The following is a 15,972-nucleotide window of genomic DNA, read 5'->3' as shown; positions in this document are numbered from 1 at the left end:
AAGTCATCATCGTTACTCATTTTTTAACCTCACGAACAGCCTCCCACCCCCTCCCGCGGCGTCTTTACAATCCAGCTTGTTGTGTGCGCACAAATGTTGGGAGCTGGGAGGTATAAAAACTAAGTGTTTATCAAGAAGCCACTTTTGGGCTTCCCTGGTGGCGCAGTGGTTGAGAGTCCGCCTGCCGATGCAGGGGACACGGGTTCGTGCCCTGGTCCGGGAAGATCCCACATGCCGCGTAGTGGCTGGGTCCGTGAGCCATGGCCGCTGGGCCTGCGCGTCCGGAGCCTGTGCTCCGCAACGGGAGAGGCCATAGCAGTGAGAGGCCCGCGTACCGAAAAAAAAAAAAGCCACTTTTGTGAGAAAATACCCTCTCGCCTTGGAAAACTGCAGAGGGTATTTCACCACCGTTAAAGGCTGGTGATGGCGAAGAGAGAAAGGGCAGGCGGTGCTCTTAAAAGGCCCCCGAACCTGCTACCACCCTGCTCAGCCCAGAATACAGAAAGAGGGTCTGTGACCCATCCACCCCCTTTCAAGGGGGTCCTTCGGATATTCTAACCTTCCCAAGCCACGTCCTCTGCTTTCCCCGAATTTGCTGGTATTCGCATCCCCTTGTCCACGCTCTGAACTTCCCCGCTTGTCCTGCAATTGGAGTGCAAAAGGCCCTCTGCAGCTCCCACCGCCGCCCTGCGTCTGTCGGTCGCTTTCCGAACGCGCCTCAGGTCTGCCACGGGACAGGGCCCGAGCTAGGCGCCGTTTTGCTTCTGCGCTTCACTGAACGTGATTCTCCCGGGTCAGGCAACCAGCGCGACTTTTTAGCAGACAGGGTCTAAATCCGAGGGTTCCATTCGCTGAGCTGCGAGCATGCGAGCGCCACCTGGTGTCTGCGACTGGGAGTTCGAGATAGGGAGGGAACTGGAAAGCTATCCATCCATCCTAGATTGATACGGAGGGACCAGAATTCCTGAAATTCAGTACTTATAGCTGGAGAAAACTACCACTTTAGTTGGATCTCCTTTCCTCTGCCCACCCCCAAACGAGTGCCTACTACCTTCATACTCTGTCCCCCCTTTTTCACTAATAAAATCTACTCTTGTGTTCTTCATTTTTAACAAGATATAGATGGCTAGTGTAAGCTTAGCTTTACGTGTAATTCCCTTGGGGGAGGTAGTGGCGTGTTAGCATAAAGTTTGAGGCAAAGGGTGAGAAAAAGTGCTTGTGATGGAATTACAGATAATTGGAAATGAGGAATTCCCTGATGATTTTAAAATGTGAGATATACGTGCAAAAATCCATACACAGCAAATAGCAGAATATTTATTCCATAGAAATCTTATATGATAATGTATATTGATTTTGTTATGATATAAAATGTTATTTTAAAAAGTTCTAAGTCATCCTTCTTTCATCTTTTAAACTTTTGACTTCTTGCATTTATTTCACTTTCAACATAGGTAGATAAATTTCAGTTAATGTTGAATCAGAATGGCTGGTTTTAATTAGTTTGTCACTTAGTTGCAGTTGTGTGTGAATTTCCAGGCCTTTCAAGGGAGTGTTTATTCAACATTTATCTTAAGGTCAGCCCTCGGAGTTTAGAAGAATACTGAGAACTGAAACAAGCCCAGAAGACCCCTCTAATGGTCTCCTCTCTCAATCAAAAAAATAAAAAAACCCAAAAAACCTCCGAAAGGATTTTTAAATAGAGGGGGTCTTTTCAAAGATATCCAAAAATTCCAGCTTCCCACAGTAATTTATTCCAGGACTCAACAACTCCTCCTAGGATTTCATCCTGAGTTTGTGTCATGAATGTGATTTTCTTTCTCTCGAAGGACTCCATACACACCCTGTTGCCACTCTCCTCCTTGTCCCCTAAAACCCTGCATGAAGATTTTGAACTCAAACTTGAATTGAAGGGACTCTGCCCCTTGCTTGTCTCACTCTGGTGAAGTTATTTTGCCTCTCCGAGCCTAACTCCTTGTGTATAAGAAGGGAGTAATTAATTATATCTCAGGGGATAGTCATGCAGATTAAATGACAAATGTGTTTATGGACCTAATCCATACTAAATAATAAATGGCAACTATATCACCCAAATTAGGACTTTATCTCCCTTCTGCCCAAGGCATACGGCTCTCCTCTCTTCAGTAGCCCCTTACGGATAACTCTTGCAATCTGTCTCAACAGAGGTGCTTTGACATTTTGGATAGGTCGGCATGGCTGTCCCAGACATTGTAGAACATTTATTATTCCTGATTCCATCACCAAATTCCAGTAGCACCCTCCCCATCTCCTAGCCATTGTGAAAACCAAAACTACCACCACACACTTCCTTATACACTCAGCAGCAAACCATTAACTCTCTGCAGTTCTACTCCAAACCCTCTGTAACAGCCAGCTATGATTTTTCCTCAGCCTATCCATTCCCCCTTCTTTTGGTTACAGAAGGTTCATACTGATAATATGAGCAATAACCTATAAGCAATAACCACGGCCCAGGCTCCTGGCTCCACGTGCCCACCCCCTCTTCCATGCTGACCCCCGGGACTCCTAGTATTGGCCCTCATCTTGCAACAGCACAGCTGGTAACGAAAGGCTAACTCCCAACAAATCAGAGAAACTTCAGGATCCTGCCCCCTAGTCAAGGGCTGATGTACCTTCTCGCTGATTGATGTCCCTGCCGTACTAGCAGTCAAATACTTGGTTATTCTCGCCTTAGAGTAACAAAGACCTGACTTATTTTAGGAAAGTGCCTCTACTCCATTGATGCAGCTGTGGCTGGGCTGTCAGTTCCGAGTTCCTGTTCTCCTCTAGCCGAGTGTGGGCAGGAGCTCGCAACTAGGCCAACCACACACTCTCTCCCTCACATGTGACTATAACGCAGTGGGACACAAGAGGAGGAACAAAGTGCTAAATTTTTATCTCGATTCATCCTAGCAGTGAGGCCTGCAGTAACAATAAATAGCTCCTTAAATCTAGACATCCTGCAGAAACACACCAATACAGCTGTACCGGCTGTTAAAATATTGAAATACCTCCCTGCCAGCTGGTAAACAGCTGCCTCTCCACCACCCTGGATGTCCTCCCCAGCATCCCCTTCCTGGGATCACTACGCCAGCTTTCCCTCTGATACAGCAGCTCAAGAGGTAACCCCTGTGCTATGGTCTGAATGTTTGTGTCTCCCTAAAAGTCACATGTTGAAATCCTGACTCTCAAAGGTGATAGTTTTAGGAGGCGGGGCCTTGGGAGTTGCTTGCAACTCTTGAGGGTGGAACGCTTATCATGAATGGGATTAGCATTCTTGCCTAGAGAGATGCCTCGCCCTTTCTCACTACAATGGCAAGTCCGGGACCTGGAAGCGAGCCTGCCCTGCTGGCAACCTGAGCTTGGACTTGCAGCCTCCAGAACTGTGAGAAATATATTTCTGTCCTTTATAAGCTACCCAGACTGTGGAATTTTGTCACAGCATGGATCGAGACACCGTGTATGAGCTGAGTGCCGCTAGGTCTCTGTGTGGCTACTGGTATCCGTTCCGATTTGCCTGCGCCATCTTGTTGTTTTATCGTTTGAATATCAGCCCTGCCCAGAGCTCCAGCCCTGCTCTGGCTCCTGGCCTTCCTGAAGCTTTTGTCTCAGTTCTGTGAGCTACCCTATTTTTGCCAAATCTGATTTCTTTTTCTGCTAACTGAAGAACTCCAAGTCCATCTTCATTTTACCAAACCTGAAGCTGCGATAAAAGACATGAGAGAGTTTGTCAAACTTACCTGGGGGATTAATGGCAAAGTCAACACTAGAATTCAAATGTTTTAACTCCTAGGCCAGAGCTTTCCCCACTAGAGTGCACTGACCCCTTTCCAAACAATACTAGAGATACAGCTTATGCTTGTATAGGATTTTCACTTTACAAAGAGCATTCAAGTACATCATCCCATTTTAAATATATCAGCTCTGCAAGGTAAGACTCATTCCAGAGGTTGAAATCATATTGTCTTAAAATGTCCTTCCTGGTGCTGGAAGGACATTTGTCTCACAATCACCTTTCATGTTCTTGAACCAGTGATTAAGACATTCCTCATCTTCTCGGCTCCATGGCGTAGATCAAAGTCAGGACTTTAAAAGCAGCCAAGGGCTTCCCTAGTGGCGCAGTGGTTGAGAGTCCGCCTGCCGATGCAGGGGACACGGGTTCGTGCCCCGGTCCGAGAAGATTCCCACATGCTGCGGAGTGGCTAGGCCCGTGAGCCATGGCTGCTGAGCCTGCGCGTCCGGAGCGTGTGCTCCGCAACGGGAGAGGCCACAACAGTGAGAGGCCCGCGTACCACAAAAACAAAACAAAACAAAACAAAAAAGACAGCCAAGTTTCACATGTGTGACTGCAACCTGTCAGTGTATGCATGTTGCATAATAGGTCCTGTTCATAACATAATAGGGCTGGAGCAGGCCTAAGAGATTTTATACATATATACATATATGCATATATATATATAGTAACCCCTTCACTTTACAAATGAAGAAACTGAGATCCCATGCATTAAATCCCCAGAAAGAATCAGTGGCAGATATTATGAGATTCAACAGCATCTGACAATAAGTCAAGACTCTTTCCAATAACAATAATACCACAGAAGAAGAAGAATCTTTACTGAGAGTCGTTTGGATACCAAACTTTTGTGAAAGCCCACATGGACACTTAATTTTTTTTATACCATTTTACTAAAATAATTTATATATGTAATTTTAAAATTTAAATAATATTAAAAACTTGTTAAAAAAATATTACTTCTGCTCACCAGAAGTAATCACCTTTGACTCTTTTAGCAGTTTTTCTTTGACATTTTCAAATCTCCATATTTCTCAATATAATGTATGTACTGCTATGTGTTTAATAATCAATTTTAAACATCATTTCTATATTTCCTGTTATGGTAGAAGAGGATGTAGCTCTTTCAGGCTGCCATCCCTTTTCTCCTCTTTTATCTTCCCCATATGATGTTTACCTCCATATTCAGTGTTTCCATTCCTATGCTTTGCAAATATTCACATAAAAGCATCATAATGTATTATGATCATTTTTCCTTCTACTTTTAGGTTTTCTCTAAAGTTAATAATTGTCTTGCTTTTTCCTTTGCTTTATTTGATTTTTGCTTATTGCTCATCTTTCCAACTACTTCCAATAACGTCTCCGTGCAATGTCCAAAAGTCACTGATATCAGGTAAAAATATTTTTAAACATCCCTCTTCTCCAGGCAGGTTTTCCTTTAGACCTGCTGCTCAGTTGTCATCCTGGCCTTTGTTTTCTACCAAACTTGGAATTCCTTCTGTCTTTCTCCAAGATTGGCTTCCCTATTTCCTGGATATCATACCTTCCTCTTTCTTAGTATATTCCCTTGTTTGGGTTGATACTTTCTCCAGGAGTCTTCTCTGGTTAAAAGATGGTTCCACAGCAGCAGGCACGGTGCTGACAGCTCCAAACAGCTTGTCTCCTGAGTCTTGCTGCTTCCATCTGGGTGGCTGCCCTTTACAGCTGAATTATGAATTATCTACACCACAGTCATTATTCTGGGGGTTCTCTCCTCTGCTGGATACCTTGTTTTCAATTTTGCACATCTTCCTAGATTGAATTTTACTCCCTCTTTTTGGTTGTTTTAATTTTTTTCTTTCAGTTTTACTGAGATATAATTGACATACAGCACTGTATAAGTTTAAGGCATACAGCATAATGATTTGACTTACATATGTCATGAAGTGATTACCACAATAAGTTTAGTGAACATCCATCATCTCATATAGATAATGAGATGATGATAAATATTCCCTCATTCTGAGGAAGGACATCCTCTAGTGGTATCCTAAGACAAGGGCATGGGGGGCGGGAAATCGATACATTTTTGAGACCTTGTATGTCTTTATGCTCAAATTTCATTACTAGTTTGGCTGTGCATAGAATTCTAGCTTAGAAATTATTTTCCTTCAAAAATTTAAAGGTATTGCTCCCTAATTTCTTACCTCCAGTATTGTTTTTGTGATGAAGAAGCCATTCTTGATTTTTGGTGAAGTCCATCGCAGGCAGAATTGCCTTTCCCTCCTTTGAGCTCTTACAGTAATTATTGTCTACTTTTGCAAAAAAAAAAAAAAAAATCACAGGTTACTTTGAGAAGGCTCTTTTATTGCTCTCAACTCTGGTTAATATTTTTTATTTTTCTTTAATTTTTTTTGCGGTACGCGGGCCTCTCACTGTTGTGGCCTCTCCCGTTGCGGAGCACAGGCTCCGGATGCACAGGCTCAGCGGCCATGGCTCACGGGACCAGCCGCTCCGCGGCATGTGGGATCTTCCCAGACCAGGGCACGAACCCGTGTCCCCTGCATCGGCAGGCGGACTCTCAACCACTGCGCCACCAGGGAAGCCCCTGGTTAATATTTGATACCTTTCTTTCCTACCTGCCCAGGGTAGAATGCAAGCTTCCTGGGAGGCAATATAATAGTGGTTAAGAGCATGGATTCTGGCACAGAGTTCTGGCACGATTACTAACCTTGGACTAGTCAATGAACCTCTTTTTTCCTGTTTCCTAATTTGTAAAATGGGAATGGTAAGGGTACCTACCTCATGGGCATGTTGTGACTATTAAATGAATTAATTCATCCAATCTAATTAGCCCATTAAGCCCTTAGAAGAGTATCAGGCACCCAGTAGGTTCTCACCATTAGCTGATGTTAACTGTGCCAGATACTACTTTGTACCCTCCACTCTTTGTATTCCATCCTTTGTATAACAAAGTCCTAATATATATGTGTGCATTTAAAATTTACTCATATAAAATGATATAGATAAAATATACCAGAAATTAACTATATAAGTATTTAAACAAAAGTGAGTCCTAAATGTTCAGAAAATAATGAGGAAAAGATAGGATTTTTGGGCTAATTTGTAATATATTTATTTTTTTCTTGTCTCCATCAAAAGTGCACCTCAATGAGCAGTGTTGGTGCACGATTCTGGTAGAAATTTAATAGCTTTAACATTTGCACGTCTAGAAGTACTCGGGTTAATACAGCTCTCCAAAGTCTATAATCTTATGCTGTATTGCTCTTCTGAATTATTTTTTCTGAGTATCAGATTTGCCATTATTTGAAGGTGAAGGATCAACACCCTTATGAAGCCCATCAATGGGATTAATCAGCAGCCTAGAGCCTTGATTGTAGTAGGGATGTGACAAAGGCTTGTCAATTTAAATTTATTTCAACAAGAATCAGAAGGGGGTGGGACTTCCCTGGTGGCACAGTGGTTAAGACTCCATGGCTCCCAAGGCAGGGGGTCTGAGTTCGATCCCTGGTCAGGGAACTAGATCCCACATGCATGCCGCAACTAAGGAGTCTACCTGCCGCAACTTAGATCCCAGGCAACCAAATTAAAAAAAAAAAAAGAATCAGAAGTAGGGGGGGTCCCAACTGTCTGAGGAAGCCTTTCTGCTTTGGCTCTTCTTTGTAAAAATCGATTATAAGGCTTCTTCAGAGAAGCAGATGTGCCAATACCAACCCCCCGCATATGGCCTTGCTCATAATAGGGGCTGGATAAATGTTTGCTACATTGAATTGAATACAATTCATCAGTTATGCCTCCTCAATTCTTCCCATGTGGCTATCATCAGTTTTAAGTCATCCACCTAAATCCATATGTGTAGCACATGCTGGCTGTGTGATTAAGGTGACAGAATCCCCGGAGCCATCCGTTTAGTCAGCAGTCCATATTTATTCAGTCAGCAAATACTTATTCAAGCAGGAACTACTTGGAACTTACTCATGGAGAGAGAGAGACAGAAAACATCATTGGCAAGTGATAGAAAGAAGAATAAGACGAGGAGGTGGAAGAGGACGAAGTGCTGTTTTAGGTGGGGAGGTCAGGGATGAGTCCCCAGAGACGACATTTGAGCAGAGACTGAATGAGGGCAGAGAGCCAGTGGTGGAATTCACTGGAAGAAGGGCAGGGAGAACCACAAATGCAAAGTCTCTGAGGACGGAGGAACTGCAAGGAGGCCTGTGAGGCATAAGAGAAATGAGCAAGACAGGCACAGTGAGGGATGAGATCAGAGAGGTCTCTGGGTCCAGATATGGTGAAGCCTTCAGGCAAAGACTTTGGATTTTACTCTGCTTGAGAAGGGGAGCTCAAAACACAAGAGGGATCTAGTCAGATTTCACTTCCAGAAGAATCATTCAGACATCCAGTTCTGTCTTTCTCATTTGCTTCTCTCATCCGAAAATCTTGTTGTTGTTGTTTTAATAGATCTTTACTGGAGTATAATTGCTTCACAATACTGTGTGAAAATCTTGTTTTTGAGGGGGAGAAGAAGAATGTTTATGGGATAGCCACTTTGCTCTCAAAGCTTCCTAAAATAAACTATCATGCATGATCTTCACCACACAACTCTGGTTATAGAAAGAACGCACAGTATCACCCATTTAGAGAAACAAATGGAAGCATGAAGAAATCAAATAAGAAAAAGGTCTCTTGTAGTTCATGGCAGATTCCCAGGAAGCATCACCTCTTCAGGATGGGGTTTGACTTGCTGCATAGTTAATTCGCTTGATCTCCTCAAACACCATGAAACACTTCCATTTAGAAACCCAGAGGAGGGTCCAGGAACATAAAGGTTAGATATATTCCTTGCTTCGAGGAGGTATCTGCACAGGGACCCTGTCTTAAACTGGGGAGACATCCTGACAAACGTTCAGCTTATTCCAAACCTCCTGTGCAGTGAACTTGCCAAGTCTGATCTATCAGCACTTGTGATAATGAAGTAATTTATGACAACCTGTGATGACAGAATTGAACACGATTTCAAAACCTTTTCTTACAACACAGGACAAAAATGCATTTTCATCGAAGAGATTTCAAATCAATGATCAAAATAAACTATCCATCTGATCTTTGAAAGAAGTAGATTTACTCCTGGTATACAATGTATATTCATTTGTAACACTGTAAGAGCTTTCAGTAATTTTATTTAGTACTTAAACTCAACCACATAGAGAGGAAGTAAAAATTCTGTTGGTGAGGCTCTGAAATTCTGTTAACTCGAAATAGTTTTCAGAAAGGAGTTCCCTTAAAAAAATTTTTTTATATAAATTTATTTATTTATTTTTGGCTGCGTTGGGTCTTTGTGGCTGGGCATGCGGGCTTTCTCTAGTTGCGCTGAGCGGGGGCTACTCTTTGTTGCTGTGTGTGGGCTTCTCATTGCGTTGGCTTCTCTTGTTGCGGAGCATGGGCTCTAGGCGCATGGACTTCAGTAGTTGTAGCACACAGGCTCAGTACTTGTGGCTCGTGAGCTCTAGAGCGCAGGCTCAGTACTTGTGGCGCATGGGCTTAGTTGCTCCACGGCATGTGGGATCTTCCCGGACCAGGGCTTGAACCCGCATCCCCTGCATTGGCAGGCGGATTCTTAACCATTGTGCCACCAGGGAAGCCCCCCTTTAAATTTTATGAATATATTTTATACATTTGAACTTCACAATTAAAATGACTGTTGGTCATCCCCAGGTCTGCGGGGCTATCTGAAAGAAAACGGTTGACTTGGCTGACCTTCCACAGTTTCCCCTTTTTTCCTAATTTTATGATGCATGCAAGTGGAATTTTCCTGGAGTTTCAAGCGTATTCTTTTTGTTTTCCCAAACTTTGTCATGTATGACAGCCGCTGCTTTTATGTACAGTTGGTCTTGTTGGAATGGCACTTTCTTGCACGCTTGCCCAGAAAAGGGTCTGTTACAGTGTCCCTGGAGCTCATGGTCTACTGATTTCCATACTAAATTTCTCTCTATACACTTTTCTAGTCAATTCTAGAAAGACCCATTAACAAGACAGATTCTAAAAGAGTTGAAAGCTGTAAGATTCTTCATCTGGAGTTAGTTAAATAAGGTAGTAGGGGAAAAAAATGGTAAATCATTCCAGCCAGGAAACATTCATACAAAATGATAGACTCATCCACTGGAAAGCGTTTGGGGAATTAGCTCCTCTATTTTATGCTTCCAGGGAAGACATTATCTAAGTCATTTCACCTCCTCAAACTCCATCAAACTTTTGGAAGATTCCACTGAAGGAGAACTGCCCTTGTCTGCTCCCTTTCTACCAACAGCCTCATTTGGGGGAAAGTCTTTCTTTCCTAGAGACCAAATAGCTCTACAGAAGATAGAAGCCTATACCCTAGTGATTTTGCCCATAGGACAAAAAAAACGTGTGTGTGTGTGTAGAGAAAGAGAGAGGGAGAGAGAAAGAGAGAGGCTTTAAATCAAAGCTGATAAATTATTAAAGATAGTCAAAGGGCTTTGAAAAACTTAACACCATTCCTACTTAGTTTTGAAATATTTCCATTCAGATTTATATAATTTAAAAAATAGTTTTAAAAAATACATTTATCTAAATAATTCATGTTCATTATGAAAAATTACAAAAGGAAAAATAAAAGAAAAAAGAATCACCCAATATTCAACCTCCTAGGAACAGCCACTGTTAATAGCCACTAGGTTTAAAACTATTTCCTCTGTATATAGGGATCTCTGTGAATATTTTATGACGAGGTCATACCTCTTACAATTTGTAACTTTTTCTTCTTACTGACCATCACATCACCATCTTTCCATGTGTATAAATAGTTATCTATATCATAATTTTAGTTAATTTTAAATGTATTGAATGTTTTAAAAATCACCTTAAACCTCCAAGGCCGATAGAGGTGAGACAGCCTACATATTCTTAACAAATTTCCATTAAAAAACCCACAAAACTATACAACATATTTATATAAAAGCTCTTAAAATACACTGTTAAACCAGTAAGAAATTTTTTTTAATCCTTATAAAGCAAAAATTAATAAAAGGCAGGAACCCAGACGTAAGTAAGCACACAAGCATGCTTTGTCCTCGAGCATCTGCCAACCCCTGGAGTCTGGTCTATTTTGGCAGCCTTTCAAGCTCAAGGGTAGAGCCCTCAAAGAGAGAACTCCTCTAGGAGACCCTCACATAAAGCTGGGAACCTAAATGGCTATATCATCAATGAAAAGGAGATCCAGAAATAAACCCACTCTCAGAAGCAGACAGTAAAGAGTTGCTTGGCTTTTTTTTTTTTTTTTTTTTTTTTTAATCTTGGAACTGGGTGAATGAGTGGAGAGAGATATTGCCTGAGAAATTGTAGCTCTAAGGCAGCCCTCATCCAGGTTTATGGCCTGAATTCACACTATTCGTGTGAATTAAAAAGCCCCAAGGTTAACTGTGGAAAACAGTATGGAAGTTCCTCAGAAAACTAAAAATAGAATTACCATATGACCCAGCAATCCCACTCCTGGGCATATATCCAGACAAAACTATAATTCAAAAAGATACATGCGGGCTTCCCTGGTGGCACAGTGGTTGAGAGTCTGCCTGCCGATGCAGGGGATACGGGTTCGTGCCCCGGTCCGGGAAGATCCCACATGCCGCAAAGCGGCTGGGCCTGTGCGTCTGGAGCCTGTGCTCCGCAACGGGAGAAGCCACAACAGTGAGAGGCCTGCGTACAGCAAAAAAAAAAAAAAGATACATGCACCCCTATGTTCATAGCAGCACTATTCACAATAGCCAAGACATGGAAACAACCTAAAGGTCCATCAACAGATGAATAGATAAAGAAGACATGGTACATATATACAATGGAATACTACTCAGCCATAAAATAGAATGAAATAATGCCATTTGCAGCAACATGGATGCAACTAGAGATTTTCATACTAAGTGAAGTAAGTCAGAAAGACAAACGCCATATGATATCACTTATATGTAGAATCTAAAATATGACACAAATGAACCTGTCTGTGAAACAGAAACAGAATCATGAACATAGAGAACAGACTGGTAGTTGCCAAGGGGAAGGAGGGTGGGGGAGGGATGGAGTGGGAGGTTGGGATTAGCAGATGTAAGCTTTTAGATATAGAATGGATAAACAACAAGAGCCTACTGTATAGCACAGAGAACTATATCCAATATCCTATGATAAAACATAATGGAAAAGAATATTTAAAAATGTATATATTCAGTCATATATATTGTTACATATAACTGAATCACTTTGCTGTACAGCAGAGATTAACACAACATTGTAAATCAGCTACACTTCAATAAAAAAATATTAAAACTGAAAAAAAAGCCTCAAGGCTAAGAATTGTTTTGAATTTGTCATATGTTGATATTGTCCTTAAACATCTAGCAGAAGCAAATGGGGTCCTTTCTGGAGGAACTCACTCTAAATGGAGGCCTCAAATAATTTCACAGATAGAGTTCCAAGGAGTATGAATACATGGTCGAAAAAAATCACAAAACACATAGGGAATAATAGACCATGAGCAACAGCCAGCAGAAATAAAACAAAGATGATAGAACTAGATCTGCAAAGACTTGAGATAGTGAAACTAATAAGCTAAGTTATTTTTAAATGCTTAAAAAGCAAAAGATGTAATTAAGAATAAGTACTAAAGCACATACAATTTTAAAGATAGCAAGGTATAAAATTAACATACAAAATTAATATCCTTCATATACACAAAGTAATGGGAGAGTGAATCCCATTTACAATAGCAAAAAAAACAAGATAAAATACTTAGAAATAAACTTAACATGAAATTTGGAAAATCTACATGAGGAAATGCTAAAACACTCCTGGAAGATGTATGAGCTTAAATGGACAGGCATCCCTTGTTCTTGAATAAAATGACTCAACATCATAAAGCTGTCAGTTTTTCATAAGTTAATTTAATAAATGTTTCATAAAGCCTCTGTAAAAATACCAAAAAGCTTTTATCTTAAAATGAGATAAGTTAATATTAAAAATCACATGAAAAATACACATGCAAGAATACCCAGGGAAACACCAAAAAAGAAGCACCATTGAGGGACAGGGAGAGGCAGAAATCTCTATCAGACCATCAAATATATCAGAAAGCCATTTTAAGTGCAAGGATGTGGGAATAATTCATGAATAGACACATGAATCAGAGAAATAGACTAGAAAGTACAAATATATATGGAAATGCAATGAGTGATAAAGTTGACATCTCCGATCACTGGACCAAAATTGGACCAAAATAACTGGAAAACCATTTAGAAAGAGATCAAATTGTATCCCCAACTCACACTGTACAAAAGGAAAAAACAACAATAACAACAACAAATAGATAAGAACTCTAAATATAAAAATGAAGCCATGAAACTACTAGAAGAAAACAGGTGGGTTCCTTTGAAACCTGTAAAGAAAGACTTTCTAAATACATCTAAAAATTTACAACAAAAGAAAAGATTCATGAATTCAACTAGATAAAAATAAAAATATTTTTAAAGAAGCTTTGCATGGCACAAAACTCTATAAGCAAAGTCAAAAGGCAAATTACAAAGTGGAAGAAAATACTTAACGGCATATATTGCCGATAAGAACTAATATCACTAACGTGTAAAGCACTCTTAACACCAAGGTGAAATTGATCAAACCCCATTAGCTAAATGGGCAAAAAACATGAAGCAGGAAGTAGCCCCCTAAAAAGATATAAATGTTCCTTATACTTATGAAAAGCTCTTCAGCATCACTCATAATTAAATTCAAATTAAAAGGAGAAATACCATTTCTTATCTAAGCGGCAAAAATTAATAATTATGATATATTCTGTTGGCAAAGCTATAGGGTAACTAGTATTCTTATACATTGCTGACCAATGTATAAGAATACTAGTGTGTGCAAAATGGTACACTCTATCCAGACATCGTGTCACAAAGACTGTTTCATTCTTACAACTATGTTTATCTCCTAATGGTTCTGCTTCTCTGCACCCTGACTAATACAGAAGGCTCCACTAAGGAAGTAACATTTGAACTAAACCTTAGAGTCTAATGAGTTGGATTTCTCATGTGAAATTTGATAAGTTTGAAAATGTAAACCAATTGCCTCTCCTATCTTGTAACTTTTTTTTCCTGCAATGTTGCCTTACAGAGATACCTCTAAGAAGATAAGCTCCCCTGTAACCCTACTGCCATTGGTCACGTTTTATCCATAAAAAAGCTAACTGCCCTGTGCTTTCTGGTTATACTTGTACGTCTCAACAGTTGTACCAATTAATGTCAGTTCACAATATTTATATCTAAGATGTATCACAGTTGTTTCTTGAGCTCATTTTAATTGTATAACATACAGATTAATAATTTTGCATTTTGGGGGACGAGAGGAGGACTCTAGACCAGCTATCTATCTTAGGTTCTCCAGTTGGGGCTCTAACAAAAACCAGATTAACGAGACAAAAACAAACAGAAGTTTACTAACATGTGCATTGTGCATACACATGGGAATACCCAGTGATGAGTAACTCAAAGGGATGGTTAGAACTTGGTCTTATAGAGCATCTTACCAAAAGAACAATACATTTTTAGAGAGGTGATAAAACAAAGAAAAAAAGACTTTGAGCTTCTAGGGGTGGCAAACTGTGGGAAGAGAAATATATGAGGCCACTAATTTACGGTAGGGAAATGGTGAGTTTAGCAAGGCTTGTTAGGCAGATTCCTATGGTGCCACCTCGTAAGCTCACAAGGGACTAGAGTTGTCTCTGGTGATTAACTTCTGCCCTTTATGGAAAAGAGGAGCAGGGAGGGACACCTTTATAAATTTATATTGTGCTCTTAAGCAAATAAGGGAAAGGTAGAGAGTTTTTCTTGTACCTGCTTCTTCTCATTTGCCTTCAGTTCAAAAGAATCTTTTATACTAAAGTGGCATATTTGGGAAGGCATATTCTGCTACCCTTCGGGGAAATGACCAGACATTGTCTTTCACCAAATAATTCCTCAGCAAAAGGGGATATTATAGACTACAACAGAACAACAACAGCAGTGCTGTGAATCTCAACAGGTTGCATATAAAAGTTAGAGGGGAGAGGACGGCTAGGAACGTATATGAAAACTAGTTCTGAGACAGAGGACCTTCAAAATGTGTGTACTCTTTGACTCAGGAAATACAGTAATTACACTTGTAGAAATTATCCTAAGGAATTATCATGGCTGTATGTGATGTTTAAATGACAATCATAACAGCAAAACAAACGACTTGTATTTTATATGCATGAAAAAAAAGTCTGGAAGAATATATACCAAGGTGTAAACCACAGCTTTCCATGAGTGGTGAGATAATGTAAATTTTCTTCTTTTGCTTCTCTCTGTTGTTAATGTTCTCTATAATTATTATGCCTTTCTTTTATAATTTTTACAGAGGTTATTTTTTTTTTAATTTGTGGGTGGGTCTTTTCTAGTGTGAAAGCATTTAAAAATGTTCTCTGCTCCAAGAGTAGAAGTTAAAATTCCAGGGAAGAGGAATCTAGTTGTAAACACAAGGGTTGTGGAAACACTAAGAAGTTGAGTCTCCTTCCCATCCTCAGACTATCTGGTTTGATATTAAGCTAGGTCTTTTCCAGCCCCTACTTCTGTCATGAAATGATTCCTACTGTGTCATGTAGATGGCTGTTAAAGGCCGAGTGAATCTATGCTTGGGCAGCGAGCCTGGAAAAATAGAGGGTACTGCCAAAAGGGAGTTCAGATTCCTCCCCAGTTTAATTGTTTTCCATTTCACCATGACTAGATGACCTCCTGGTCTTCTCCTGCCCAAGAATGTCCCTAAAAACTTGGATGCTTTGTTTGGTCTCAGGAATGAATCATCTGGGAAGAAATGATTCTGAGAATAAACATTTTCTGTACCAAAGATATGTCAGAATCTGAGTCAAGTACTAGCCCAAGTCCCTCAACCACCTTAAGATTCTCCCAGGTGTGGAGAGAGTGAGAAAGATGCCATGATGGATGATATGTAAGAACCAGGTGCAAAGGTCTGTGGGGTCCAGCCCATCATGGGTAGAAGTAAGTTTGGAACACAGCCTCTTAGAAGTGCATTTCAGTGATGTTTTGTGAGCATTAAGAGACATGGTCTTACTCATGAAAAGA

At 40.5% G+C, this 15,972-nt stretch overlaps 1 protein-coding gene across 4 annotated transcripts in view; it reads right to left on the bottom strand.

The window, feature by feature from the left end:
* COL14A1 (collagen type XIV alpha 1 chain) overlaps positions 1–15,972 on the bottom strand; it is a 268,310-nt gene that overhangs the window by 244,112 nt on the left and 8,226 nt on the right. For 3 of the 4 annotated variants that reach the window (XM_030875690.3, XM_060287056.2, XM_030875689.3), the window contains exon 3: positions 6,001–6,105. The gene's annotated coding sequence lies outside the window, so the exon portion shown is untranslated. Of the gene's footprint in view, positions 1–6,000; positions 6,109–15,972 lie in introns of all 4 variants that reach the window. The other variant, XM_030875687.3, reaches the window with a different exon arrangement.

Source organism: Globicephala melas, chromosome 17 (genome assembly GCF_963455315.2).
Source record: "Globicephala melas chromosome 17, mGloMel1.2, whole genome shotgun sequence".
In the NCBI taxonomy this organism is placed as follows: domain Eukaryota; kingdom Metazoa; phylum Chordata; class Mammalia; order Artiodactyla; family Delphinidae; genus Globicephala; species Globicephala melas.
This window is presented reverse-complemented; position numbering and strand designations above follow the sequence as displayed.